Source organism: Mandrillus leucophaeus, unplaced genomic scaffold (genome assembly GCF_000951045.1).
Source record: "Mandrillus leucophaeus isolate KB7577 unplaced genomic scaffold, Mleu.le_1.0 Scaffold231, whole genome shotgun sequence".
Classification (NCBI taxonomy): domain Eukaryota; kingdom Metazoa; phylum Chordata; class Mammalia; order Primates; family Cercopithecidae; genus Mandrillus; species Mandrillus leucophaeus.
In genome coordinates, this window is record NW_012102377.1 from 1,413,027 (window position 1) to 1,437,225 (window position 24,199).

At 39.2% G+C, this 24,199-nt stretch overlaps 1 protein-coding gene across 3 annotated transcripts in view; it reads left to right on the forward strand.

Annotated features, from left to right (window-relative positions):
• The window catches only part of MAP3K13 (mitogen-activated protein kinase kinase kinase 13), a 221,868-nt gene that overhangs the window by 73,858 nt on the left and 123,811 nt on the right, over positions 1–24,199 (forward strand). Inside the window, exon 1 of one of the 3 annotated variants that reach the window (XM_011981872.1) lies at positions 13,275–13,593. The exons of the other annotated variants lie outside the window; for them this stretch is intronic. The gene's annotated coding sequence lies outside the window, so the exon portion shown is untranslated. Of the gene's footprint in view, positions 1–13,274; positions 13,594–24,199 lie in introns of those variants that run through there. 3 annotated transcript variants of the gene reach the window in all.

Here is a 24,199-nt window from a genome sequence, read left to right on the forward strand (position 1 = left end):
TTTTTTTTGAGACGGAGCTTTGCTCTTGTTGCCCAGGCTGGAGTGCAATGGCGCAATCTCAGCTCACTACAACCTCCGCCTCCCGGGTTCAAACGGTTCTCCTGCCTCAGCCTCCTGAGTAGCTGGGATTACAGGCATGCATCACCACGCCTGGCTAATTTTTTGTATTTTTAGTGGAGATGGGGTTTCACCATGTTGGTCAGGCTAGTCTCAAACTTGCGACCTCAGATGATCCACCTGCCTCAGCCTCCCAAAGTATTGAGATTACAGTCGTGAGCCACTGCGCCCAGCTTCCTATGACACTTTTTTGACCATTTTCACTTATATCTTGTTGGATCTCTGACTATAATTGCTTGGGTCCATGTTTCTTGTTTGTTCATCCTTGTTTTAATCATACTCTATGGTATGCTAGCATTTTCTCTTATGTTACGTTTCAGATACTTTTGAGACAAAATATGTGATTTTCACACCAATCAGAATGGCTATTACTAGAAAGTCAAAAAATAACAGATTCTGGCAAGGTCACAGAGAAAAGGGAACGCGTATACCCTGTTGGCAGGAATGTAAATAGTTCAGCCATTGTGGAAAGCAGTTTGACAATTTCCCAAAGAACTTAAAACAGAACTACCATTCGACATAGCAGTCCCATGATTCAGTATACACTCAAAGGAAAAGAAATCGTTCTACCATAAAGACACGTACATGCATATAATCATCACGGCACTCTTCACTATAGCTCAAACATGGAATCAACCTTTCAACAGTAGACTGGATAAAGAAAATGTGGTACATATACACCATGGAATACTACACAGCCATAAAAAAGAATGAGATAATGTTCTGTGCAGCAACATGGATGGAGCTGGAGGCCATTATCCTAAGTGAACTAATCCAGGAACAGAACACTAAACACCACATGTTCTCACTTACAAGTGGGAGCTAAACATTGAGTACACATGGACAATAGATACCAGGGCCTATTTGAAGGTGGAGGATGGGAGGAGGATGCAGACTAAAAAACTACCTACTGGGCACTATGCTTATTACCTGGGTGATGAGATAATCTGTACACCGAGCCCCCATGACACACAATTTATCTGTATAACAAACCTGTACATGTATGCCTGAAACTAAAATAAAAGTTTTTTAAAATCTGATTTTAAAAATTCTTGTTGACTTTCGTTTAGAATTGAGGACAGTTTTCTATGTCCCAGGATTACTGAGTGAATGTTAACTGACTCTGCCAAAGAAAGAGGCAGTATTAGTGATCACTGTTATCCACAGATGGGATGATGTCATGCAAAGAAGATCCCAGGAGACTGGTAATCAATTCCTGGCTCTGCCATGAATTCCAAGACTGTGGACAAATCCCTGAACTTGCATTTATTCATATGTTAAAAAAAGGAAGACAGAGTAGATTGAGTTTTAAGATTTCTCCCAGTAGGCCGGGTGCGCTGGCTCACGCCTGTAATCCCAGCACTTTGGGAGGCTGAGGCGGGCGGATCACGAGGTCAGGAAATCAAGACCATCCTGGCTAACACGGGGAAACCCCATTTCTACTAAAAATGCAAAAAATTAGCCGGGCGTGGCAGCGGGCACCTGTAGTCCCAGCTACTTGGGAGGCTGAGGCAAGAGAATGGTGTGAACCTGGGAGGCGGAGCTTGCAGTGAGCTGAGATCACACCACTGCACTCCAGCCTGGGCGACTGAGCGAGACTCTGTCTCAAAAAAAAAAAAAGATTTCTCCCAGTATCTTGTTTCTTTGAGTAATTAATTCTCAGAATGTCTAAAGCAATCGTTTACTGATCTCATTTAATAAATAGCCACGTAACACCAAGTAGGAGGATGTATTAGTTGGGATACAGAGTAAGTAGCAGCAACAGAGTCTCAAAAAATTTGGTCCCTCATAAAAGGAAGAACACTCATCATTAGCAACCCTAAAGCAGGCAGATAATTTAGGACAGATAGACAGCTTTGATTCATTAGAATATTCAAAGCCCAGGGTTACTTCTATTTGTTGTTCTGCCATTGCCTAGAGTGTTGTCATCATCTGCATAGTACAAGTTGACTCAGTGTGGCAATGGGGAAAGAGAGTCCAGGGCAGCAGCTTCATCTCTAAGAAAACCCAGAAGTTGCAAACATCACTCACTCACATCTCATTGACTAGAACTTAGTAATGTGGTCACATGTACAGCTGGGAAAGTACAGAAATTTTTAGCAGAGTAGCTATGTACCTACCTAAAACTTTAAAAGTAGGAGTGGGGGCTGGGCGCGGTGGCTCACTCCCGTAATCCCAGCACTTTGGGAGGCCGAGGCAGGCAGATCACCTGAGGTTGGGAGTTCGAGACCAGCCTGACCAACATGAAGAAACCCCATCTCTACTAAAAATTCAAAATTAGCCGGGCGAGGTGCCGCATGCCTGTAATCCCAACTACTCAGGAGGCTGAGGCAGGAGAATCACTTGAACCCAGGAGGCGGAGGTTGCAGTGAGCCAAGATCACACCACTGCACTCCAGCCTGGGCAACAGAGCAAAATGGTCCATCTCAAAAAATAAAAGTAGGAGTGGGGATCAAGGATTCTCTTACCTAAAGGAAAGAGGAAAGATTGGATACTGGAGGACAATCTCTACCACTATACCTTCTGTTATAATTTTAAGCCACTAAAACAATTTTTATTTTCCTATTTATTGTGTTTCTTATCTAGTGAAATAGGCTGAGATCAGGTTCTGTGATTTATCCGTATGTGTATATAAACCAGCATATGTTAAGTTATCTTGAACATAGATGGCATGCATTAAAAATATGTATGCTTGATTTATATATTGATGTTCAGAGTATCTAAATCAGCACTGTGGCCAGCCCCCTTCCTCACTCCTATATTCTCCTGTATCTACTTATTACTTGTTTAATGAATGCTACCTGTACAGCTTTAATTCTTAACCTAGTTGAACAGACTAGATTGGAACCTATGAAATAAAATTTTAAAAATGCAATAGAAATCGATCGATTCAGGGCAGGTTGCTGCTAGTAACGACTACTATCTTTTACTACTTGATGTAAAGATATTACTATTCTATCTTGGAGTAGAACAATTACACGTAATGAAAAACCAAGAGCTTTCCAATGCGGCTTCATTATTTAATTTTAAGTGTATTTCCTGGACATAACGTATAATTACTTTCATGAGTACACTTTAAAACAGAGTTTTTCCCTGAAAGATTTTTGGGTTCTGCCCCCTCTGTGCCCTTCATCAGTGTTAATAGTAAAGAGATGACTATAGTGCTGGGTATTGTTAAAAGAAAAACTTCAGCCAAATTAAATTTAAAGGAGTTTAATTGAGCAATGAACGATTCGTGAATTCAGCAGCCCCCAGAATCACAGCAGATTCAGAGACTCCAGCGCAGCCATGGGATGGAAGAGGATTTATGGACAGCAAAAGGAAAGTGACAGTACAGAAAATGAAAGCAAGGTGCAGAAACAGCTGGGTTGGTTCCAGCTCGGCATTTGCCTCATTTGAACGTGGTTCGAACAGTTGGCTACATTTGATTGGCAAAACCCAGTGACTGGCATAGGTGTGGGCTACAGTCGGTTTACACCTCCACTTGTTACAGTTTACGATGTACAGAAAAATCTTTAGGCCAAACTTAAATACATAAAGAGGCCACTTTAGGCTAAATTTGACTTAACAGTGTGACTCTACATAGTATGGACCTGTTTATGGATGGTTATATAAGGCTCATTTTAAACACTGACTTCACAGTTTACTGATTCAGTGTTAATATCTTATCATCTTTAACTTCTAGTTCTTCACTTGCTGTACTCACACACTGTAATCTTATATTAGAATGAAAAGTACTAATGTGTGCCTTGCCAGTTTTACATTTGATATGGACCTTGGGGGAATTGTCCCTGCTCTCTCATATCCAGTTTCCCCAAATCCTTCCCCTTCAAGGTCTACCTCCTTATTGAAACTGACCATAACCACCCCCGCCCCCACCCACCCCAAATGGTCATTCCATCAAAAAGAAGAAAGACTTAATTCAAGCTCTGGGTAAGAGAGTAGCAGTGCAGACTGGGGCTAGTAGAGCAAACTGCAGCATTAGACCAGGCTGTGTTTGTGTAAGGACAAGCCTTTATTCCCTTCACAAGTGTGCCAACTTGCCAAAGATAAGTAAATCATAAGAATCAGCTATCGTCTGGTCTAGGAAGAGCAGCTCTTGGCCTTGACTCAGCCTAACTTCACATTCCCAGAGCTCTTGATGAGCCTCAACTTGAGGCATCTTTGTTCTTGTCATATATGTCTCCAGGGGACTTAGATGTTTCCCTAAGGGACGGGACATATCTATCTGCCAAGGGTCTGCTCCTACCTCTCTATGTCAACAGAGGGCAGCAGAGAGCACCACCCGGTAGCCTAACCTGTAGGCTTCAAACCAGGGCAATAGCAATCCAAGTGCCTAGGGAAGCAAATGCATGGGGAGTATACCCGTTGCCCCCATTCGTCCCGTCCCTTAGGGAAACATCTAAGTCCCCTGGAGACAAATATGACAAGAATAAAGATGCCTCAAGAACAACACAGGGACTGTTATAAGCATGGGTGGCAGGGTACTAAATGTGTTGCTGTGTGTAGGATGGTCCCATGCAAGGAAGACTATTCTTGCCCCCAAATTTCAGTTACCTTTCTAGTAGTATTGTTTCCCAAATTCAGGTAAAACATTCCTGTCTGCCCCACTAATTTAACATCTACACCATTTTGTATAGTTACTCATCTCACCAAAGCTCCTTGATACTTAGGGATTGGCTTTTTAATCTTTGCATTGCTACTTCTTAAAAATTTATCTTTAATTTTACTCATTGGATGATGAAAAACAGGTCTTTAAAGGGGGAGGGTTAATGGGTAACGGATAGAATTTAAAAGTATAGTCAGTTTTCAGTAGATAACAGAGTTTAGATAAAAGCTATATTAGATGAGCCAATCTCCCTGGAGCCCTTATTTTCTTACATGTAAAATGGAACTAACAACTACCCTATTTTAAAGAAATTCGTAAACTGTAAAGTGCAGTACAAGATCGTTTACAAAGAATGTCTAGGACCAGATTTGCTCCCAATTATTATTTCTGGAATTTAGGTATCTGAACTTCCAAAAGAGTGCGATATAATGAAGATACGTTAAGGCCGGGCGCAGTGCCTCACACCTGTAATCCCAGCACTTTGGGAGGCCGAGGCGGGCAGATCACTTGAGGTCAGGAGTTTGAGACTGGCCAACATGACGAAAACCTATCTCTACTAAAAATGGAAAAATTAGCCTGGTGTTGTGGTGCACACCTGTAAGCCCAGCTACTCGGGAGGCCGAGGCAGGAGAATCGCTTGAACCCGAGAGACGGAGGTTGCAGTGAGCCAAGATCGTGCCACTGCAGTCCAGCCTGGGTGACAGAGCAAAACTCCGTCTCAAAAAAAAATTGACCAGGCATAGTGGCATACACCTGAAATCCCAGCTACTTGGGAGGCTGAGGCAGGAGAATCACTTGAACCCTCTCTATGTCAACAGAGGGCAGCAACAGAGGGGAGGCAGAGGTTTCAGTGAGCTGAGATCACACCGCTGCACTCCTGGCTGGGCGACAGAGTGAGTGAGACTCCGTCTCATAAAAACCAAACAAACAAAAAAAAAGCAAAGAGAACTCAGAATTGACTTTAAAATGAAAGTCAGAAAAAGGATAGGCCACAGGAAAAATATACTTTTATAACCTTTGAATAGAGAAAAATAGAAAAAAAATTAAGCGATTCAAAGTTATAATCTGTCAACCACAGAATAAGAATAACCTATGAGAAAAAGCATGAAATTCAGAAATGTAAAACATATGTTTAGTTATAGTTTTGATTATGAGGTTGTTAAGTAACATAACTAACATTGTTTACCATGTTGAGGTGCTATGCTATACCTATAATTACTTCCATTTTGCAGTGAGTCACAGAACATTTAAGTAACCTTGCCCAGGGCTTCAGAATTAATGTATCTTAAAGCCTGGATGAATTCAGATAAACAGTAAAAAGATTTCTGTGAAAGTCACTGACTTCAAAATATCAAAGGTAGAGCTTGCTGTTGAGAGGAAATATTGGGTCTTTAAAATGTTGAACTTTTGATAATGACAAAGATAATAACAATAAAGTGTAAACATCATGTAAGAGTTAGAAAGTAAGAAGTGTAAACACCGTGTAAGAAGACAGAATTTGAAAGTTAATCTACCAACATATTGAAATTATTAGTGTCAAAAAAGGAATTCTATAGTACAGGGAATCTGATTTTAATTTGGTTTTATTGAATAGGATGAAAGAGAATCAATTAATGACATTGTGTTAATAAGAACTCTTTTGGCTGCAAGTGACAGAAACCTATATCAAACTGGTTTAAGTTTGTGTCTTTTTTTAAAGGGAGTGGGAGGAAGGGATTGATTGGCTTATGTAATTGGGAGATTCAGCAGAGTAACTGGCTTCAGACAAGACTGAAGTTAGATGCCCCAGTGGCCTTTTTCAGGAATCTGTCTTCTTTCCTTTATCTCTGGTCTGCTTTCCTCTGCCCTATATATGGATGGAGACGACAGCTCTCTACCTACTTGTCCTTACAGCTAGTGTCCTGATGAAACAAATGTTCAGCCCCCCACCCTATCAATAGTTGTCAAACATCCTGGGGATGACTCGGATGATGCTTATTGGCTGGCTTGGAGGATGTGTCTATCCTTTCACTAATTATTACGACCAGGGAGTTGAGTTGACCAGCCTTGTGCCACGTGGTCACTCTTGGAGCACTCTCCATATGAACTAAAAGTAGGGGAGAGATAGTTCTTTCAAATGGGGAAGATACAGAGGCAGACTTTATGTATGTATGTATGTACGTATGTATTGAGATGGAGTCTTGCTCTGTCGCCCGACTTTAAAAGGCAGATATCCACTACTCTGATGTTTTGGTATTGAATTCTGTAACCTGCAATATGTGGCTAAAGTGGAAATGCCAACTTGTGTCTAGCTAAATAAGGGGAGAAATTAAAACAGGATCAAAAGAATGGAAGTTAGACAGTTAAGAGGTTTTTTGTTTTTTTGTTTTTTTGTTTTTTTTTCTCTCTCTCTCTTTCTCTTTTTACATGAGCTCTAAGAAAGTAGTATGAATTCTAGGCCAGGTGCGGTAGCTCACGCCTGTAATCCCAGCACTTTGGGAGGCTGAGGTGGGTGGATCACCTGAGGTCAGGAGTTTAAGACCAGCCTGGCCAACATGGTGAAACCCCATCTCTACTAAAAACACAGCAAAAATTAGCTGCATGTGGTGGCGGACGCCTGTAATCTCAGCTACTTGGGAGGGTAAGGCAGGAGAATTGCTCGAACCCAGGAGGCGGAGGTTACGGTGAGCTGAGATCATGCCATTGCACTGTAGCCTGGGCAACAAAAGTGAAACTCCATCTAAAAGAAAGAAAGAAAGTATCAATTCTATGTGGATGAGTAAAGTAATGTATAAAGTCTTCTTTTCTCTTTCAATGTATAAAGTACCTTTGCAAATTCAGTATATTATTTTTAATCCTACAAAGGTTCGGTTTATGGTATTTTGCCAGAATTTGTATGTTATGGAATGGTGTATTTTGGGGATGGTAAATATTTTATTAATTGAGAAATCTGTCTGCTTTTGATTTGCTTCAGTACATTTGCGTTATCAATGAGAGAAGAATCTTACATCCCTCTGTGGCAGTTATCCTTTTGATAGGAATAACACATTAAAGCTTCATTAAGCTGTTAAGATTTATTCTGAATAGCTCATAATATCATAAGCAATTGCTTTTCTCCAGCTGGCTAGATATTTTATTATCCTTTAATAAAAAATATTGAATAGTTAAGTCCAATTAACTCACAATATTCTTTAAAGTTTGCCATAATGTGTACCTTTAATATAAAGATGACTGTAGAATTTTAACATGAGGCTTTAATCTTCTTAAAAGTTTACAGATATGTATTTAGTGCAAATTTTTATTTATAGCGTACCTTTTCAAAAAGAGTTTGAAGTGCTTATCATTAAAAAAAATGCATATAATAAGGTTAACAATAGAGTAATCCAACCCAAAACAAGGAAGAGAAAGCAAGTATGCATATAAATATATAGTTTTGTGCTTAGCTTATTTTAAAACATATGAATTTTAAAGTTGGCTCTGAGCTTCCTAGCAGCAGGGTCGAAAAAATGAAAATTCAGTGGATTACATTGTAGTCATCTAAAAGGTAGACAGACACCTAATAATTCTTCAAGAACAGAAAATTTTTCCTTCATATTAAGTTGTAAAACAAATTCCTTATATGAATTCCTTACATGGAAGATATCATTGAAGGTAATGGACAACACAGAAGCAATATGAATCTTCCTTATAATAATTTTTAATAAAAGCAAGACCATAACACTCAGTGATAGTTATTCTGCTAAGGTGTATTAGGCTAATGATATTTAGATAGCAGGTAGCTTTCTGATGATCTCCCTTGACAAAAGGATAGATTCGAGTGAGCTTATAAGGATGTTTTCCCTTAGATGTTTCTTAAAAATCACTTTCTCAGCTAGGCATTTAATGGGAGCTGGACAGGGAAAAAATGGCAGTATAATAATAATCTATTGAGGTCTTTGAATATTGAAATTCAGTTGTTGACCAAGGCTCCATATACTTTGGTGTGGAAATAGGGTTAACATTCTGATATGAAAGTGGAGAATTCTGACCAGTATTCCCAACTAGGAGACAGACTGTTTTCCAAATTAATTCACATCATTTTATACAAGCTACGTCTTTATGTAGAAAAAATGTAGCTGCTTTTTAAAAACAATGAATAGAGCTCTTGATCAGCTAGCATAACTACCTGAAGATTCCCCGGATCTGTTTCAGAACCCCAAAGATATTCCCCAACCACCTGAAGGAAAATGACTTGGATGAACTTTCCTTTGGAAATTGGGTCACGAATAAATATTTTTAGAATTTCCTGAAAAGATTTTGTACTAGTCTGTGTTCACGCTGATGATAAAGACACACCTGAGACTGGGCAATTTACAAAAGAAAGAGATTTAGTTGGACTTACAGTTCCATGTGGCTGGGGAAACCTCACAATTATGGCGGAAGGCAAGGAGGAGCAAGTTACATCTTACATGGATGGCAGCAGGCAAAGAAAGAGTGAGGAAGATGCAAAAGTGGAAACCCCTGACCGTGGGGATTATGGGATTATAATTCAAGATGAGATTTGGGTGGGGACACAGAGCCAAACCATATCAGATCTGTTCAAGATTTATTATAAGCAAAATAAAGATGTATTATTTCCTATGGTTCTGATTCCTGGATCTGCACAGTTGTTGAAATTTCCCTTGTTGAGAGAGTAGCAGAATCTCAATAACAAAATAAAACCAGCTACCAGTATCATTTACTGAGTGTCTTCTGTATGTAGATCCTGTGTGCAACTCTTTACATGTGTTATAATATTACTTTAACCTTCACACAATAATATAGGCTATTATTGTCCCCATTCTAATAATGAGAAAACTGAAACTCAGGTTTACCTGAATATCCATAACTAATAAGTGGCAGAAACAGGATTTGAGCCCAGATCTCTTTACCAGCTTTTAACCACTACACACTGTTGTCTGTGAAGGAAATTTGAGTCTCCATGTATTAGCATTTGAGATCACTAAACTGTTTCTTTTTCCTGGCGTTTCTGACAAAAATTGCCCATGGGTCATGATACTTCGGACTTTGATTCTGGCTTAAATGAGTTGTTTTGCTTTTTTAAAAACACATTTTTTTTCCTCAAAAAAACTCCAAAACTAGAATAGCTTATATTTTTATAGCAGAATTTTTGTACCTTAATTTCTACCTATAGATTTTTATCTAATAATTAGTTTTAAATATATTCGTGCATAACGAGACTAGAGTCATTTTCCAGTTATTACTGAAGTTTGAGGAGATTCATTTGGTTCTTAAAAGAGCTTACGCACCTTGATAATGGCTTTGCAGTCCTCTACACTTAGTATGCCCATGTACTGAAATTAAAAATTACTTATAATATCGGGACTTGGCTTGTTATCTCTAGAGTTGCATTGTTCCATGCCATAACCACCAGTTACATGTGACTATTTTTGGAGTTAACTAAATTTAAATCACTTTACATTAAAAATTCACTTCCTCAAGAACACTAGGCATCTTTCAAATGCTCAGTAGCCACATGTGGCTACTGTGTTAGTGCAAATTATGGAACACTCCGTAATCACAGCAAGTTCTCTTGGGCTGTACTTCTCTAGAGTGTACATTTTTCATGCCTCTATCTCCTTTCCTATCTTCTGCTTCTAAAATGATAATGACTGAGTTCTATATCTTCCATAATTTGATGAGCCAGCTTATCTTTCCAATGATTTCCCATGATAGCTGACATGGAGGAGTCTTTATTGGCCTAGCTGATGTTCCTGTGGTATGGGAAGCATGCTCACCCAGGCCAAGTTTATCTTACTAAAGCGGCAAGTCCATAAAGCCAGCAAGTTTTTATTTTCCAGGTTATATATTGAGCCAAGAATCTTAGGTGACTGTTATTAGAAGCATTTATAGACCTTGTTTTGTTGAATTGCTTCAGAGACTACTCCCATCCCTAGTAGACTTATTATTAGTAATTTTGTTGCTATCAAACCTTACAGAAAACCTTCTACAACAGCTTTAGCCACTTTTTTTTGTTTTGTTTTGTTTGGAGAGGGAGTCTTGCTCTGTCACCAGGCTGGAGTACAGTGGCGCGATCTCGGCTCACTGCAACCTCTGCCTCCTGAGTTCAAGTGATTGTCATGCCTTAGCTTCCCAAGTAGCTGGGATTACAGATGTGCACCATCATGCCCAGCTAATTTTTGTATTTTTAGTAGAGACAGGGTTTTACCATTTTGGCCAGGCTCGTCTCAAACTCCTGACCTCAGATGATCTGCCCACCTTGGCCTCCCAATGTGCTGGGATTACAGGTGTGAGCCACCACACCTGGCCAGCTTTAGCTGTCTGTAAAAACAACAACAACAACAACAATAACAACAACAGCAACAAACAGCTTTATTGAAATATGATTGATGTAGAAAAAGCTGTAAATATTTAATGTGTACAACTTGGCTGGGCGTGGTGGCTCACATCTGTAATCCCAGCACTTTGGGAGGCCGAAGAAGAAAGATCATTTGAGCCCAGGAGTTTGAGACCCACCTGGGCAACATGGTGAGACCCCATCTCTACAAAAACTTATTTAAAAATTAGCCAGGCATGGTGGTGCATGCCTGTAGTCCCAGCTTCTCGAGAGGCTGAAGCTGGAGGATTACTTGAGCCCAGGAATTCGAGGTTGTGAGCCATGATCGCACTACTGCACTCCAGCCTGGGTGATAGACAGTGAGACCCTGTCTCAAAAAAAAATATATATGTATACACACACACACACACACACACACACACACATATACAACTTGATGTTTCTTGGCTATCTTATTGACGTAGTCCACAAAAAGTTTGCCTCTTTCTATTAGTCTGTACTGTTTTGGAAGAAAAAAATGTTTTTTATAAATCTGATTCTTTTAATGTATCCTGGTTGGCTTTGGTCATTGTTAAAATAAATAGAGATGTATATTCTTCATCTTTCCATTTACTCGTTCTTTTTTTTATTATTATTTTTTGAGACGAAGTCTTGCTCTGTCGCCCAGGCTGGAGTGCGGTGGCGCGATCTCGGCTCATTGAAAGCTCCGCCTCCCGGGTTCATGCCATTCTCTTGCCTCAGGCTCCCAAGTAGCTGGGACTACAGGCGCCCACCACCACGCCCGGCTAATTTTGTTTTTGTATTTTTAGTACAGACGGGGTTTCACCATGTTAGCCAGGATGGTCTCGATCTCCTGACCTTGTGATCCGCCCACCTTGGCCTCCCAAAGTGCTGGGATTACAGGCGTGAGCCACCGCGCCCGGCCTGTTCGTTCTTAAATAATGTGGTTCACTCAGGCCTACTGGGCGTGTACCAATACCGTATTTGCCTTTAGCACTCCCATGTTACCTAAGTAAACTTTGGCCTATGTTCTTTGTAGTGACATTCCATAATAAGCTCCTTTAGAGAAGTTTGTTGGCTGTGCTGTTTGCCAACAATATTCTATTGCTTCCGTATATACGGTACACTGAATACCTTTGCTGTGTGTAAAATAATCCTGAAAAGTTTTCCTTTTCCAAATGAGCTAAGAAGTGTGCAGTACTTACTAGTGGTCAGGTTTAGACCCTCCAGAACCACTTAGAAACAGGCCACCACTTTCCTTCTCTCACAGTTGTGTAAATAATCTGATTGAGAAATAGAGCAGATCTCTGTTCAGAATGTTCTTGGTCACTGGACACCTCATAACTGAGGCTTTATATTAACCACAATCGTTCTAGTTTCAAGGATTTGAGGCCATTTCCCAAGTTCAGAAAAATCATGGTCAGTTTTTGTCAAGTATTAGTCATTGTGAAGTGTAGTGATGAGGAGTGGGGACAATAAATATATTCATTTCCAATTTTGCATAACTGAAAAGTGTAAAAATAAAGAAGAAAGAGATGCTTTTCGAGTGAATTTAATACAGCTGTTTTTGCTGTTAATAATAAAACGTCTTACTGAAACCAAAATTTGCTCAAAGTTTCATTAAGCGCCCTTTTGGAGCTGTGTCTCAATCGACTGCCAGAAGTTGAATAAACCAATGAGGAAACACTGTACACTACTTAAAAGTAGTAGTAAATTTTTCTTCCATATCCACTTTTGATACATCATGAAGGTCAGCAAGATGTTACTGCTGTACAAAACAGGTACATTCATGCAATATTATTTTCCATATGCCTGTTTTCTTAGTTACTATTGTTCCCATGCATTCTTCCTGACAATTTTGCTTTAACAAGTCGTGGTGGGCAGGGCATACATGTCCACTAGTCTGCTAGTTTTAGAAATGGTTTTCCTGACTTTGATTTGTTTTTATCGCATCAGGCATATTGCTGAGCAGTAAGAAAAGGGTTGAAGAAAAGAATTCTAATGAATAAAAGATGGGATTTCTTCTATATGCATTTTTGTTAGCCTTGATTCCACCGAAATTCTATTTTGATTCCTTCATTCAATAGCAATAATAATTTTTTATGATTATCACAGCTTGAAACACACATACACACACACGCGCGCGCACACACACACAAACACACTCTCAAGCTGCCAGTCTGTCTTAAGGCAGTGGCAGATGCCTGATTGGCGGGCTCTGTTTATTCTGTGACCAGATTCCTTCTAAAAGAAGGAAGGCCATGTCTGCCTGAAGCCTATTGGCCAGGCCTACTCTGGACCCGCCCCTCTTTTTTTTCATGGCACACACCACAGCGAAGTCTGTGCGGAATCCTAAACCAGCCCAATTTACATCCATTCATGAATCTGTGACGTCAGCAAGCCTTTGGGCTCCTTTGCGGTGGGCTGGAGGATTGTGTGGGTGGAATCCCCCTCCCCTTTATTTTTCCAATTCTGCAAGGCTTTTAAAATTAACCTTACATCTTTTCAAAGCAAGAAAATGGAACAGCATGTGTAGGAATTCTTCGTTGTTGTGAGTATTTCTCTCTGTTTTTCCTGTTTCATCAGCATTTATTTCACAAGGACAGAGAATGTGTTTGTGATATGAGGTGATTAGAAAGCTGATATTATTGAGGGCAACACCGTGAGAGAGAGAGACAGAGAGACAGAGGCAGAGAGAAACCCGAAACCCCGTTACAGCTAGGAGCCTCTGAAACTGACAGCTGGTTTTCCTTTGCTTGTCTGCCTGCTAGACGTGGACATTTTTCATTTACGGTTCTGCACGTTACCTCGGATGCCTGCTTGGCTTTCCTTAAAGGGAGATTTATTTCTCTGAGAGGTGATGTGGATGGTATTAGCGGAAAACCCCAGAACACCAGAAAGGTGCTGAGAAAAGCGGGGCCCGCAAGACAGAGCAGGTTCTATCCTGCGGGGCACTAGTCTTCCTTGCGGCCGTTCTTTCTGCGGTTCCTCACCCTTCACCTTGCCTTTGTTTCATATTGTGTAACAGTCAGTATCTTGCGATTGCAATTTGGGGAAGATGAATACTTGTTCAACCATTTTTCAAAAGCTCTTATGACGGGAGCCATAGTGGTGTATTTATATATATTCATAGCTCTTCTTTATGTCACTCTCTACACTTTATTTATAGTGTCAAAAACCTAAAAAGCTGCATTAGAGGGAAAGGGAATTATCCTTACACCTGAGTTTTTCAATATCCTCTAATGAAAACTAAGAAGTGGTTATGTATGTTCCACAATTATATTGCATAGAAATACACACGAGTGTTTTCCTAAGATGAACTTATTAGCTGAAAATAGTTTATTCCACTGTGTTGGGGAAACATGGAAAAGTTCTGACATGTTCTAAGTGTGAAGCTGGTTTGATAGTTTACTACTGCCGTTTTAACAAAAAGTTAGTATTTGTAATTGAATTTGTTTTCCAAGGGTCTGGTTTATTCTGGTGAAAGTTGTGAGAGTAAAGAAGAGGGATGTGACACTGTGACATGTTCTGCCCCTGGGGCAGCTCCTCAACCCGAATAATCTGACAGCATTTTCCAACTGCTTCACTTTGAGCAATTTATATGCCTGTCTGCAGCATGTACCCAGGTGTTCTTTTTGGTGAGAAAGCAAAATGCCTGATATTTCTTATAGTCTAGGCTGTCATGTTTACCTTGTAAAATCAATACTTAATTTTTAGATTTTTCCATTATCTTTTCTCGTGAAGCAAGACTTCTAAATTATGGCTATAATATGTTTTGAATTGTTGTTCTTAATGAATCTTCCAACTGTAAACGCATCTAATTTCAAACTTATCATACCCGAGGATGTAACATTGTCTTTTGTTTCTCATCTTGATATTACCGTCAATCGTTTTGTATTTCTGAGTACATTTGAACTTGCTGGAGTAATAGAGGGAGAACCTCTGCCTGATTCTAAATCAGATCTTTGTCCTATACTCAGACAATTGTGGTTTCATATTTTACTATTTTTTATTTGCTGTGTTTAACAAATGAGATAACATTTTAGACACAATATTTGTAAACACCTTGACTTATTTCAGCATTTTCCTTTTGTGTATACCTTCAGCGAGTTTGTTGAAAGTAGCAATTTCCAAGTAATTTTAAATTATTGAAGTCTACTAGCTCGAAAGATCAAATTCTTGGGATATTTTTTAAATGTTGTTTACATAATCCCACTCATCTTAAAAAATGTCTGTGATGCACATTTTGCCCAAAAAAGAGCCTAATTTCTGTGAAAGAAATACTGTATGTACTTTGGATTTACTAAAATAAAACTGTTCCTTTAAGGCACAGAGCAGATATAGAATCCTCCTCTCCCCCCACTCCTAGTGACTGTATTCTACATTATATTTATCTTCATGTATAGTGTACTTGTAGGGAAAAAAACAATAACTCTTAATTGTTTAATATCAAACAATAAAATCCTGTGTATCAGTGACTGTCAATAGATGGCTTTCTGTTTAAAAATTGAAGCTACTCCAGAAGTAGGAATTAATTTATTTAGTAAACAAAGTCAGTCAAACCAGAGCCATGTCCTGGGGAACTGTCAAAAGAATGGTTCCTAAGGGCCAGAGGCCACATCCACTGGTAGATGACAGAACAACCATACTTCGGATGACAAAACCGGTCAGTTTGGTTTGCACTGTGTGCCTATCCTCTTTCTATGTGCTTCAGCTGAATTAATTGCTTGGTGAGCTCAAATAATTCAAGATAACCAAGATGACCAATTCTGCCAGGTGGCAGCCTGATCTTGGAATTTTGATTAAAATAAAGAACATTCCCCAAGAACACTTTGTCTCAAAAAAAAAAAAAAAAAAAAATTCAAAAAATACCACACCCTTGTTCTCTGCTATTATTCTGTAAGAATATGGGGGAGAAAAAAATTTAGAAAATGCAGTCTTTGCTCTGAAGGAATCTAGAAAGTAAAATGCCAGAAATAAACTTCAGTATTAGAATTACCTTTGGAACCTTTTTCCCCTCCCTCACCCACAGCCTCCACTCACCTCTCCTCCCCTCCCCTCCTCCCTCCCTCCCTCCCTTCCTTCCTTCCTTTCCCTTTCTCTTTTCTTTTTTCCTATTTAATGGTTTTTAGTATGTTCACAGAGTTGTACAATCATCATCACAGTCAATTTTAGTACATTTTCATTATCACAAAAAGAAACCACATACCCATTAGCAGTCACTCCTCATTTCTCTTCACCCCCCAGCCCTAGGCAACCGCCAATCTGCTTTCTCTATATATAGCTTTGCTCAGTCTGGATATTTCATATAAATGAAATCATACAGTACATGCTCTTTTGTAACTAGCTTATTTCACTTAGCATAATGTTTTCAAAGTTTATCCATGTTGTAGCCTATATCAGTGCTTCTTTTCTTTTTATTGCCAAATAATATTACAGTGCACCATATTTTACTTATCCATTCATCAGTTGATAGATATTTGGGTTTCTGCTTTTTTGACTATTAGAAATAATGCGTCTATGAACATTTGTGTATATATTTTTGTGTGAATTTGTTTTAATTTCTCTTGGGTATACACCTGGGACTGGAACTGCTGGCTCATTATGATTACTATATGTTTAACATTTTCAGGAGATGCCAAATTGTTTTCTAAAGTGGCTGCACCATTTTACGTTCCCATCAGCAACATATGAGGGTCCAGTTTCAGCACATCCTCTTCAACACTTGTTATTATCTATCTTTTTGATTAGAACCATCTTAACAAGTTTGAAGTGGGATCTCATTGTGGTTTTGGTTTATATTTCCCTAATAACTAATGATGTCAAGGATCTTTTCATGTGCTTATTGGCCATCTGTATATCTTCTTTGGAAAAATATCTATTTAGACACATTGTCCACATTAAAAATTAGATTATCTTTTATTCTTGACTTGTAAGTGTCCTTTATTTGTTCTGGACACAAGCTCTTTATCAGATACATACTTTGCAAATATTTTCTCTCATTCCATAGGTTGCCTTCACTTTCTTGATAATATTGTTTGTGGTATAAAAATTTTTAATTTTGATGAAGTTTAGTGTTTATTTTCTTTTGTTGTTTATGCTTTTGGTGTCATATCTAAGTCAGCTTTGCCTGACTCAAGGTCATAAAGATTTACTTCTATGTTTTCCTCTAAGAGTTTTATAGTTTTAACTCCACATTTAGATCTATGATTCATTTTGAGTGATTTGAGAAGGAGTTCAACTTTATTCTTTTGAATCTGGATATCCAGTTGTTTGAGTAATATTTGTTTAAAAGACTATTCGTTTCCCCATTAAATAGTCTTGACACCCTACCAGGGAACTTAAAAAAAAATACTGATGCTATGCTCCCACCTCCAGAGATTTACATTTAATTGGTTTATGGTGGGACCCAGTGCTGATGTATTTTTAAAAAGCTCCCCAGCTGATTCTAATGTGCAGCCAGGCTTCAAACTATTGACATGCAGGGTCTTACAAGAGAGACAGACTTTCAGAATCAGGCGAGAAAATGAGTGAAAACAGAATTCTGATATGAAAAGGAGGGAAGAGAGGAAAATTGAGAAGATTCATACCAGAAAGCTTGAGTTTTCTTGTTAATCACTCAAAGAGTGAGGGTATCATTGGAAGTTAATGGAATTGTTAAAGAGGAGGAGCTAACATTTATTAAGCACTTTCTACGTGTCTGTAAATTTTTTTTTTTTTTTAAACAAGGTTTCCCTCTGTTACCCAGACTGGAATATAGTGGCTTGATCAAGGCTCCCTGCAGCCTCAGCCTCCTGGGCTCAAGCTGTCTTCCCACCTTAGGCTCCGAGTACCTGGGACCACAGACACATGCCACTATGGCTGGCTGTTTTTTAAATTTTTTATAGAGATGAGGTCTCCCTATGTCGCCCAGACTGGTCTCAAACTCCTGTGCTCAACTGATCCTTCTGCCTTGGCCTTCCAAAATGTTGTAATTATAGACGTGAACTGCTGTGCCCAGCCTACATGGCTATAAACCTGTTGGGAGCTTTTAGATATATTATTTTATTAAAATCTAATCTTCATCCATCCTGGGCAACATGGCAAAACCCTGGGTCTACAAAAATTAGCTGGGTGTGGTGGCACGCCTGTAGTCCCAGTTACTCAGGAGGCTGAGGCATGAGAATTGCTTGAACCCGGGAGGCAGAGGTTGCAGTGAGCCTTGATTGTGCCACTGCACTCCAGCCTGGGTGACAGAATAGACCCTGTCTCAAAAAATTAATTAATTAAATGTAATATTCATGATATGAAGTAGGTAGTATTATTCCCACTGTACAGATGAGGAAAAAAAAGACTCAGATAGGTCATTGACTCAACCAAAGACACCAGGTAGTGTATGTCATATCCAATTTTCAAACCCAGCTCTGATTCCTCATTCTGTGCTCTTTCTTCTGTTTACCATGGATTGTGAACATTAAGTTTTGCCATGAACTGCTCTTGGTCCAGTCCAGCATGAGTTTAAAATCTTCTGTAGCACTGCTCTGGAATGGGCAAAGAGTAAGGTAAGTTAGATGTTAGGGGTTATATAGGGTTAAGTGTTGGCACAGCACATGCAGTGGGAGTAAGAAGGTGGGGGTAAATAAGGATTATCACATAATAACCATGGAGCCCAGACAGGCTGTACTCTCCCTAGATGTAGCCAGCAGAAAACGCCCTAAGAGGGTGGCGGTCCAATATATTGGGCATGAGAGAATGATTGAAGGGAATGATAGAAAAGATGAACTTCCAGGCGTGGTGGCTTACGCCTGTAATCCCAACACTTTGAGAGGCCAAGGCGGGCGGATCACCTGAGGTCAGGAGTTCGAGACCAGCCTGACCAACATGGAGAAACCCCATCTCTACTAAAAATACAAAAAAATTAGCCAGGCATGGTGGTGCATGCCAGTAATCCCAGCTACTTGGGAGGCTGAGACAGAAGAATCACTTGAACCCAGGAGGCAGAGGTTGCAGTGAACCGAGATTGCACCACTGCACTCCAGCCTGGGCAGCAAGAGTGAAACTCCATCTCAAAAAAAAAAAAAAAAAAAAAAAAAAAACCTAGTAGAATTAGCAAGTGTAAAGGTGCTGTCATCATTTTTCTATTCATTTAATGAACAATATTGATTGAGCATTTATTATGTGTCCTAAGTATTAGGTACGCAGCAGTGAATAAAACAGACAAAAATTGTTGCCCTCTTGGAACTTATTTTAATCTAATGAAAGGAGATGAACAGTAAGTAAGTAAATTATGTTTAGACAGTGATAAATGTTAAGGAGAAAAATAAAGATGGGAGGGGGAATAGAGCGTGCTGGCAGTGGGGTAAATTTAAAATGGGACTTTTGCATTGTATTGTTTATGTGCGGATATTGATTCCTCAAGGAGATGGTGAACCATCAAACAAAGGGGTCAGTGATTGACCTAGTCAGGCGCCGTGAGATGTAAAGAGAGTTTCTTCTAAGTCCTAAAAGTCAAAGTGAATATTCAGTATTAACTTTATTGTATAAGTGCCATGTTGGGGAGATTAGTGATGTTTCTGTTGGGTGGAGAACTCTTTTAACCTTGCATGCTTCTCTATTAGAATAGATCCTTATACGTAAGTGTGTGGATGCGAATGTGTGCCCTCCCATAATATCACCACGGAGAATCACTGCATAGTAAGGCATAGTTAATGGGGGGGATGTGTTCTGCTTCTCAGATGAATTGGGCAGAGAACCACCAATGTAGGCAATATTGAAAACATTTAAATTTCTTTTACTTTTGAAAACACTTTAGCCAGAGTTTCACACTCACCACCTTGAACAGAGGTTGAATTGAACCCTTGGTGTATAGTAAAGTTTTTAATAAAGAGGTTTATCATTCATCCATTTACCTGCCTTCTTTATCTAGAAGATTCTTATACTAAAATGGATAAAATCCACATGTTTTCTCTTTACCTACTGCAAGGCACGAGGATGGATGCAATGGAAAAAGAATTGGACTAAGACTGTAGGAGTCTATGTAGCAATCAGGTCATCCTTACCAGGTCATCCTTACCAGGTCATCCTTAGCAAGGCAATTACCCATTTAGCTTTTTAAAAAATTTTCCTTAGTTTTGGTTTTAACATGAGAGATGAAGAAATTGTTCTTAGTGATCTCAAATGTTCTTTTTAACGCTACCATTGTAAGATTCTTGGAACCTGGATGTTAATTAACAACATTAAATAAGCAAGTGACAATTTCTAAGGCAATCTGGTTAAAATATACTTTTATTCCAATTCTTTCACAGTATTTTTTTGTTTTTTGTTTTCTCAAGATGGAGTTTTGCTCCTGTTGCCCAGGCTGGAGTGCAGTGGCGTGATCTCAGCTCACTGCAACCTCCGTCTCCTGGGTTCAAGCGACTCTCCTACCACAGCCTCCTGAGTAGCTGGGATTACAGGCATGCACCACCATGCCCAGTTAATTTTTTTATTTTTTAGTAGAGACAGGTTTCACCATGTTGACCTGGCTGGTCTCGAACTCCTGACCTCACGTGATCTGCCAGCCTCGGCTGCCCAAAGTGCTGGGATTACAAGCCCAGCGCTTTCACAGTATTTTTACAGAAATTTAGCCTCCATGGCATGCTGCTACAACTGGAGAGGAGGAGAAAGTGTTAGAATTGTTTCAGATAGAGACATCTAGGTGATACATTATAGATTAAATCACCTTCAGATTTGCCCACGGACTTTCCTTATAAGCAGGAAATAGGTTCCTGATCAGTTATGACTTTACCACCTTTAGGCATGCCCATTATAAATGTCAATTGTCTTGACCATTGTTCTCTGTAGTCAAAAAAAAAAAAAAAAAAAAAAAACAACTTCCATTAGACTAGTGATTTGGTAATCTGGACTAATAGGGGATATGGCTACAGATAATCCAGTAACCCCAGTTTGGTTGTACGTTGTAGCCTTTTCCTGATGTGACCTTTGTTAGTGCTCCTAACAGAATTCATCCTATTGCCTCTTTATACCCATCTCTCACTATCTCCTTTTGTCTTCCAACTTGAGCTGAAGCTAGATGAAGGATGAAGACTATATTAAATTGAAAAAATGAAGACCCACTAAATTCATAAATATTATAACCAGCCTTTGTAAAAATAAGATATTATTCTGTATGATAATTGCTAGCTTTTGAAAATTGTTCTTTTCATAATTTTCCCAATAACAAGTTGGTCGATGGATTGGTATTTAAAATTTGTAGATTTTGCCCCTCCCCCAAAAAAAAGGTAAATTTTAAAATTACAAAACGGAAAATTCCCTTTTCATTTGTATGTTCACTTCATCAGTTTGGAATTTTTCTTACAATCTTCTTCATTTGTATAATTGTCAAGCCAAGAGGCCTGATGTCTAGTCCTAACAGCTATAATAATTTTCATATAGCATTTTCATTTAGTAACAATACATATCTGTGTAGCAGTGTGGTAAAAACATCTTGCAAAAAGCAATCATGTGTTGCAGGGCAACCCTAAGAGAATGTGCAGTAACTGTACAATTTTAATTGTTTAAAAATTTTCAGGAAAAACAATGTAGAACATCCTGCTGACAGATGGTGATTGTCTTCAGTGTGCTAATTTGCATTGTGAATTCCTGGTCTGGGGTAATAGTAGAATTGAGCAATTCTGAGGACATTTTAGTGAAATTCTGGATTCACAAAAGGCCAGAGAAGTAAAGAATGAATTGATTCAAGGTTAAGGTAGCCAAAGATGAAGGACTGGAGAAAGATGATAGAAAAAAAGGAGAGCAGAGCCCAGGGAGACTGTGGCTAAGCTGATGAGGCAGGTGGCAGCCAGGACAGCAGTTTCCACCTTAAACAGAAGGGAGTGGATCTGGGACTCAGACTGAAAAAGACTCTTTGGAGTCCTAAAGGGGGGCTGTCACAGTTGCCATTACTAAAGAGGGCTCAATTTGCAAAATAAGCCCACTAAGGCTCCTTATTACCCTGAGGCATTGTGCCTGCATTTTTAGTAGCTGGCCTGCCTGCCTTTAATGGGACACATTAGGCTATCTGCAGGCTTGGATAACCATGGATAATTGAGGCTAGTGAGATAAAGCTCACCAAAATGCAAGGCCATGATTGCTTTTTCCAGGGAAAATAATCTCTTGATTAAAGTTAGGTTAAGCATTTTACTAATTACTCACCAATTATTTCCTCCCCCATAACAAATTTAGATAGTATGCACACTAAGAAGGAACAGATGCAACATACCTTTGGATATTTCCAGCCACTACTTCCAGACCTAAATTACAGACCCACTTTCATTTTTGCTAAGCATAGAAACTCCTGGGAAACACTCACCTGATATTACAGCCATTAGGGCTCAAGAGCCAATTTACAAAGAAATTTTATGACCTTGCCAGGTTCTCCCTTCCCCTTCCTTCTCTTTTTTCTAGCCATTTTTGAGCAGAATCCCTTCCATCTGTTTGTCTAAGAAAAAATAATAGAACATTTGCTTGTGTTAATGATCGAAGCTATGCCCTAATCTAGTCTTTTAAGTATTCTCAAAGACCTAGAGACAGACTAGACCAGGTTTCTTGGAGAAAGAAAAACAATCACGTAATCCTTTATATTTTCTGTAATAATTTCTTTTCTCCAATCAGGGCTTCCGCATAACACATTGAAAAGTACTCACTCCTCATCATCTGCTCTCCTTTGATTAAAAGGTTATCTACATTGATGATAAGGATTTCTTTTAACTGAATCTTACACCTTTGATACCAGATTTTGTTAAAGTCAATCTGCTTTTGTCACAAATTTTCTTATAAATAGCCTTTATCTTTTTTCTGCTATTTAATAGGCTATGGAATGGCTTTAAAAACAAAGAATAGCCAAAGAATAGCCAACTAGGTTCTAATAGACTTTGACCATATCTGAAAAGTAAAGAGAGATGATAAGAGAACCTCATTATTAATGCAGAGCAAAGAGGACCCTAAGATAAGGTCCCTCTTCCCCCTCCCCCACCCCAGGAAAAGGAAGTCACTCCAAGGGAGTACCTTTACATGAGACTGTCCTGCTAAAGCCTCACCAAGCTCATGAGAAATATGAAATGGTCATTTTCATCTACCTGAAATACATAGAACTTGTACCCAGAAATTCTTTACACTGATGAATAGTTGTGGACTTGAATTGGCTGTGTGCTGCATTTGAAGTTTCGGGGTAAGGAAATGATAGTATTGAGGATTCCATGTTCTAGGAAATCTCTTCTGGTTTATTCTTGGGTAGTGATAGCCAAGGATTTGTCAGAGACTGGGAAGCTAAGCTTCTGTGCCTTGTTTTGGGACCTGTGCTTTCATAGCTGTATATTATTTTTCATCACAGGAAACTGAAAAAGTAGAAACAAACAAAAATGTATCCTTGATATTTTTTACCAAATTCCTCAGATTCTCCTGCTTTTGTATGTAATTCATAAAATATGGTTTATGAAAAACTACTCAATGTTTTTCAGATGGCTCACGCTTGTAATTCCAGCACTTCGGGAGGCTGAGGCGGGTGGTTCACTTGAAGTCAGGAGTTTGAGACCAGTCTGGCCAACATGATGAAACCCCAACTCTGCTAAAAATACAAAAACTAGCCAGGTGTGGTGGCATATGCCTGTAATCCCAGCTACTCAGGAGACTGAGGCACAAGAATTACTTGAACTCGGGAAGCGGAGGTTGCAGTGAGATCATGCTACTGCACTGCAGCCTGGTTGACAGAGAGAGACTCCATCTCAAAAAACAAACAAAGAGAATATTTTTCTGATACTTTAACGATAGAGTGTGTCTAAATAACAAGAGAACAAAGTTTTTTTTTCTTCTATTTCTGTTTCTCAATTCCCATTCATATTGCCCTGCCCCTGCCAACCATGACTAGTTCCCATCTACATGGTTAGCCTGGTCCTATACAGCGAAAAGGATTTCTTTTGATGAGTTATACATTCATTATTTTTTTCCCTCCGTCTCACCAAAAAAGATGAATTAGCAATTTAAAAACATCAACTCTGCAAGAGACCTACCTGTGAACCAGCTAAAGCTGTGGTTCTCAAAGTGTGGTCCCAGGACCAGGACCATCAGAATCACCTGGGAACTTGTTAGAAGTGCTCATTCTCAGCCAGGTGTGGTGGCTCTCGCCTGTAATCCCAGCACCT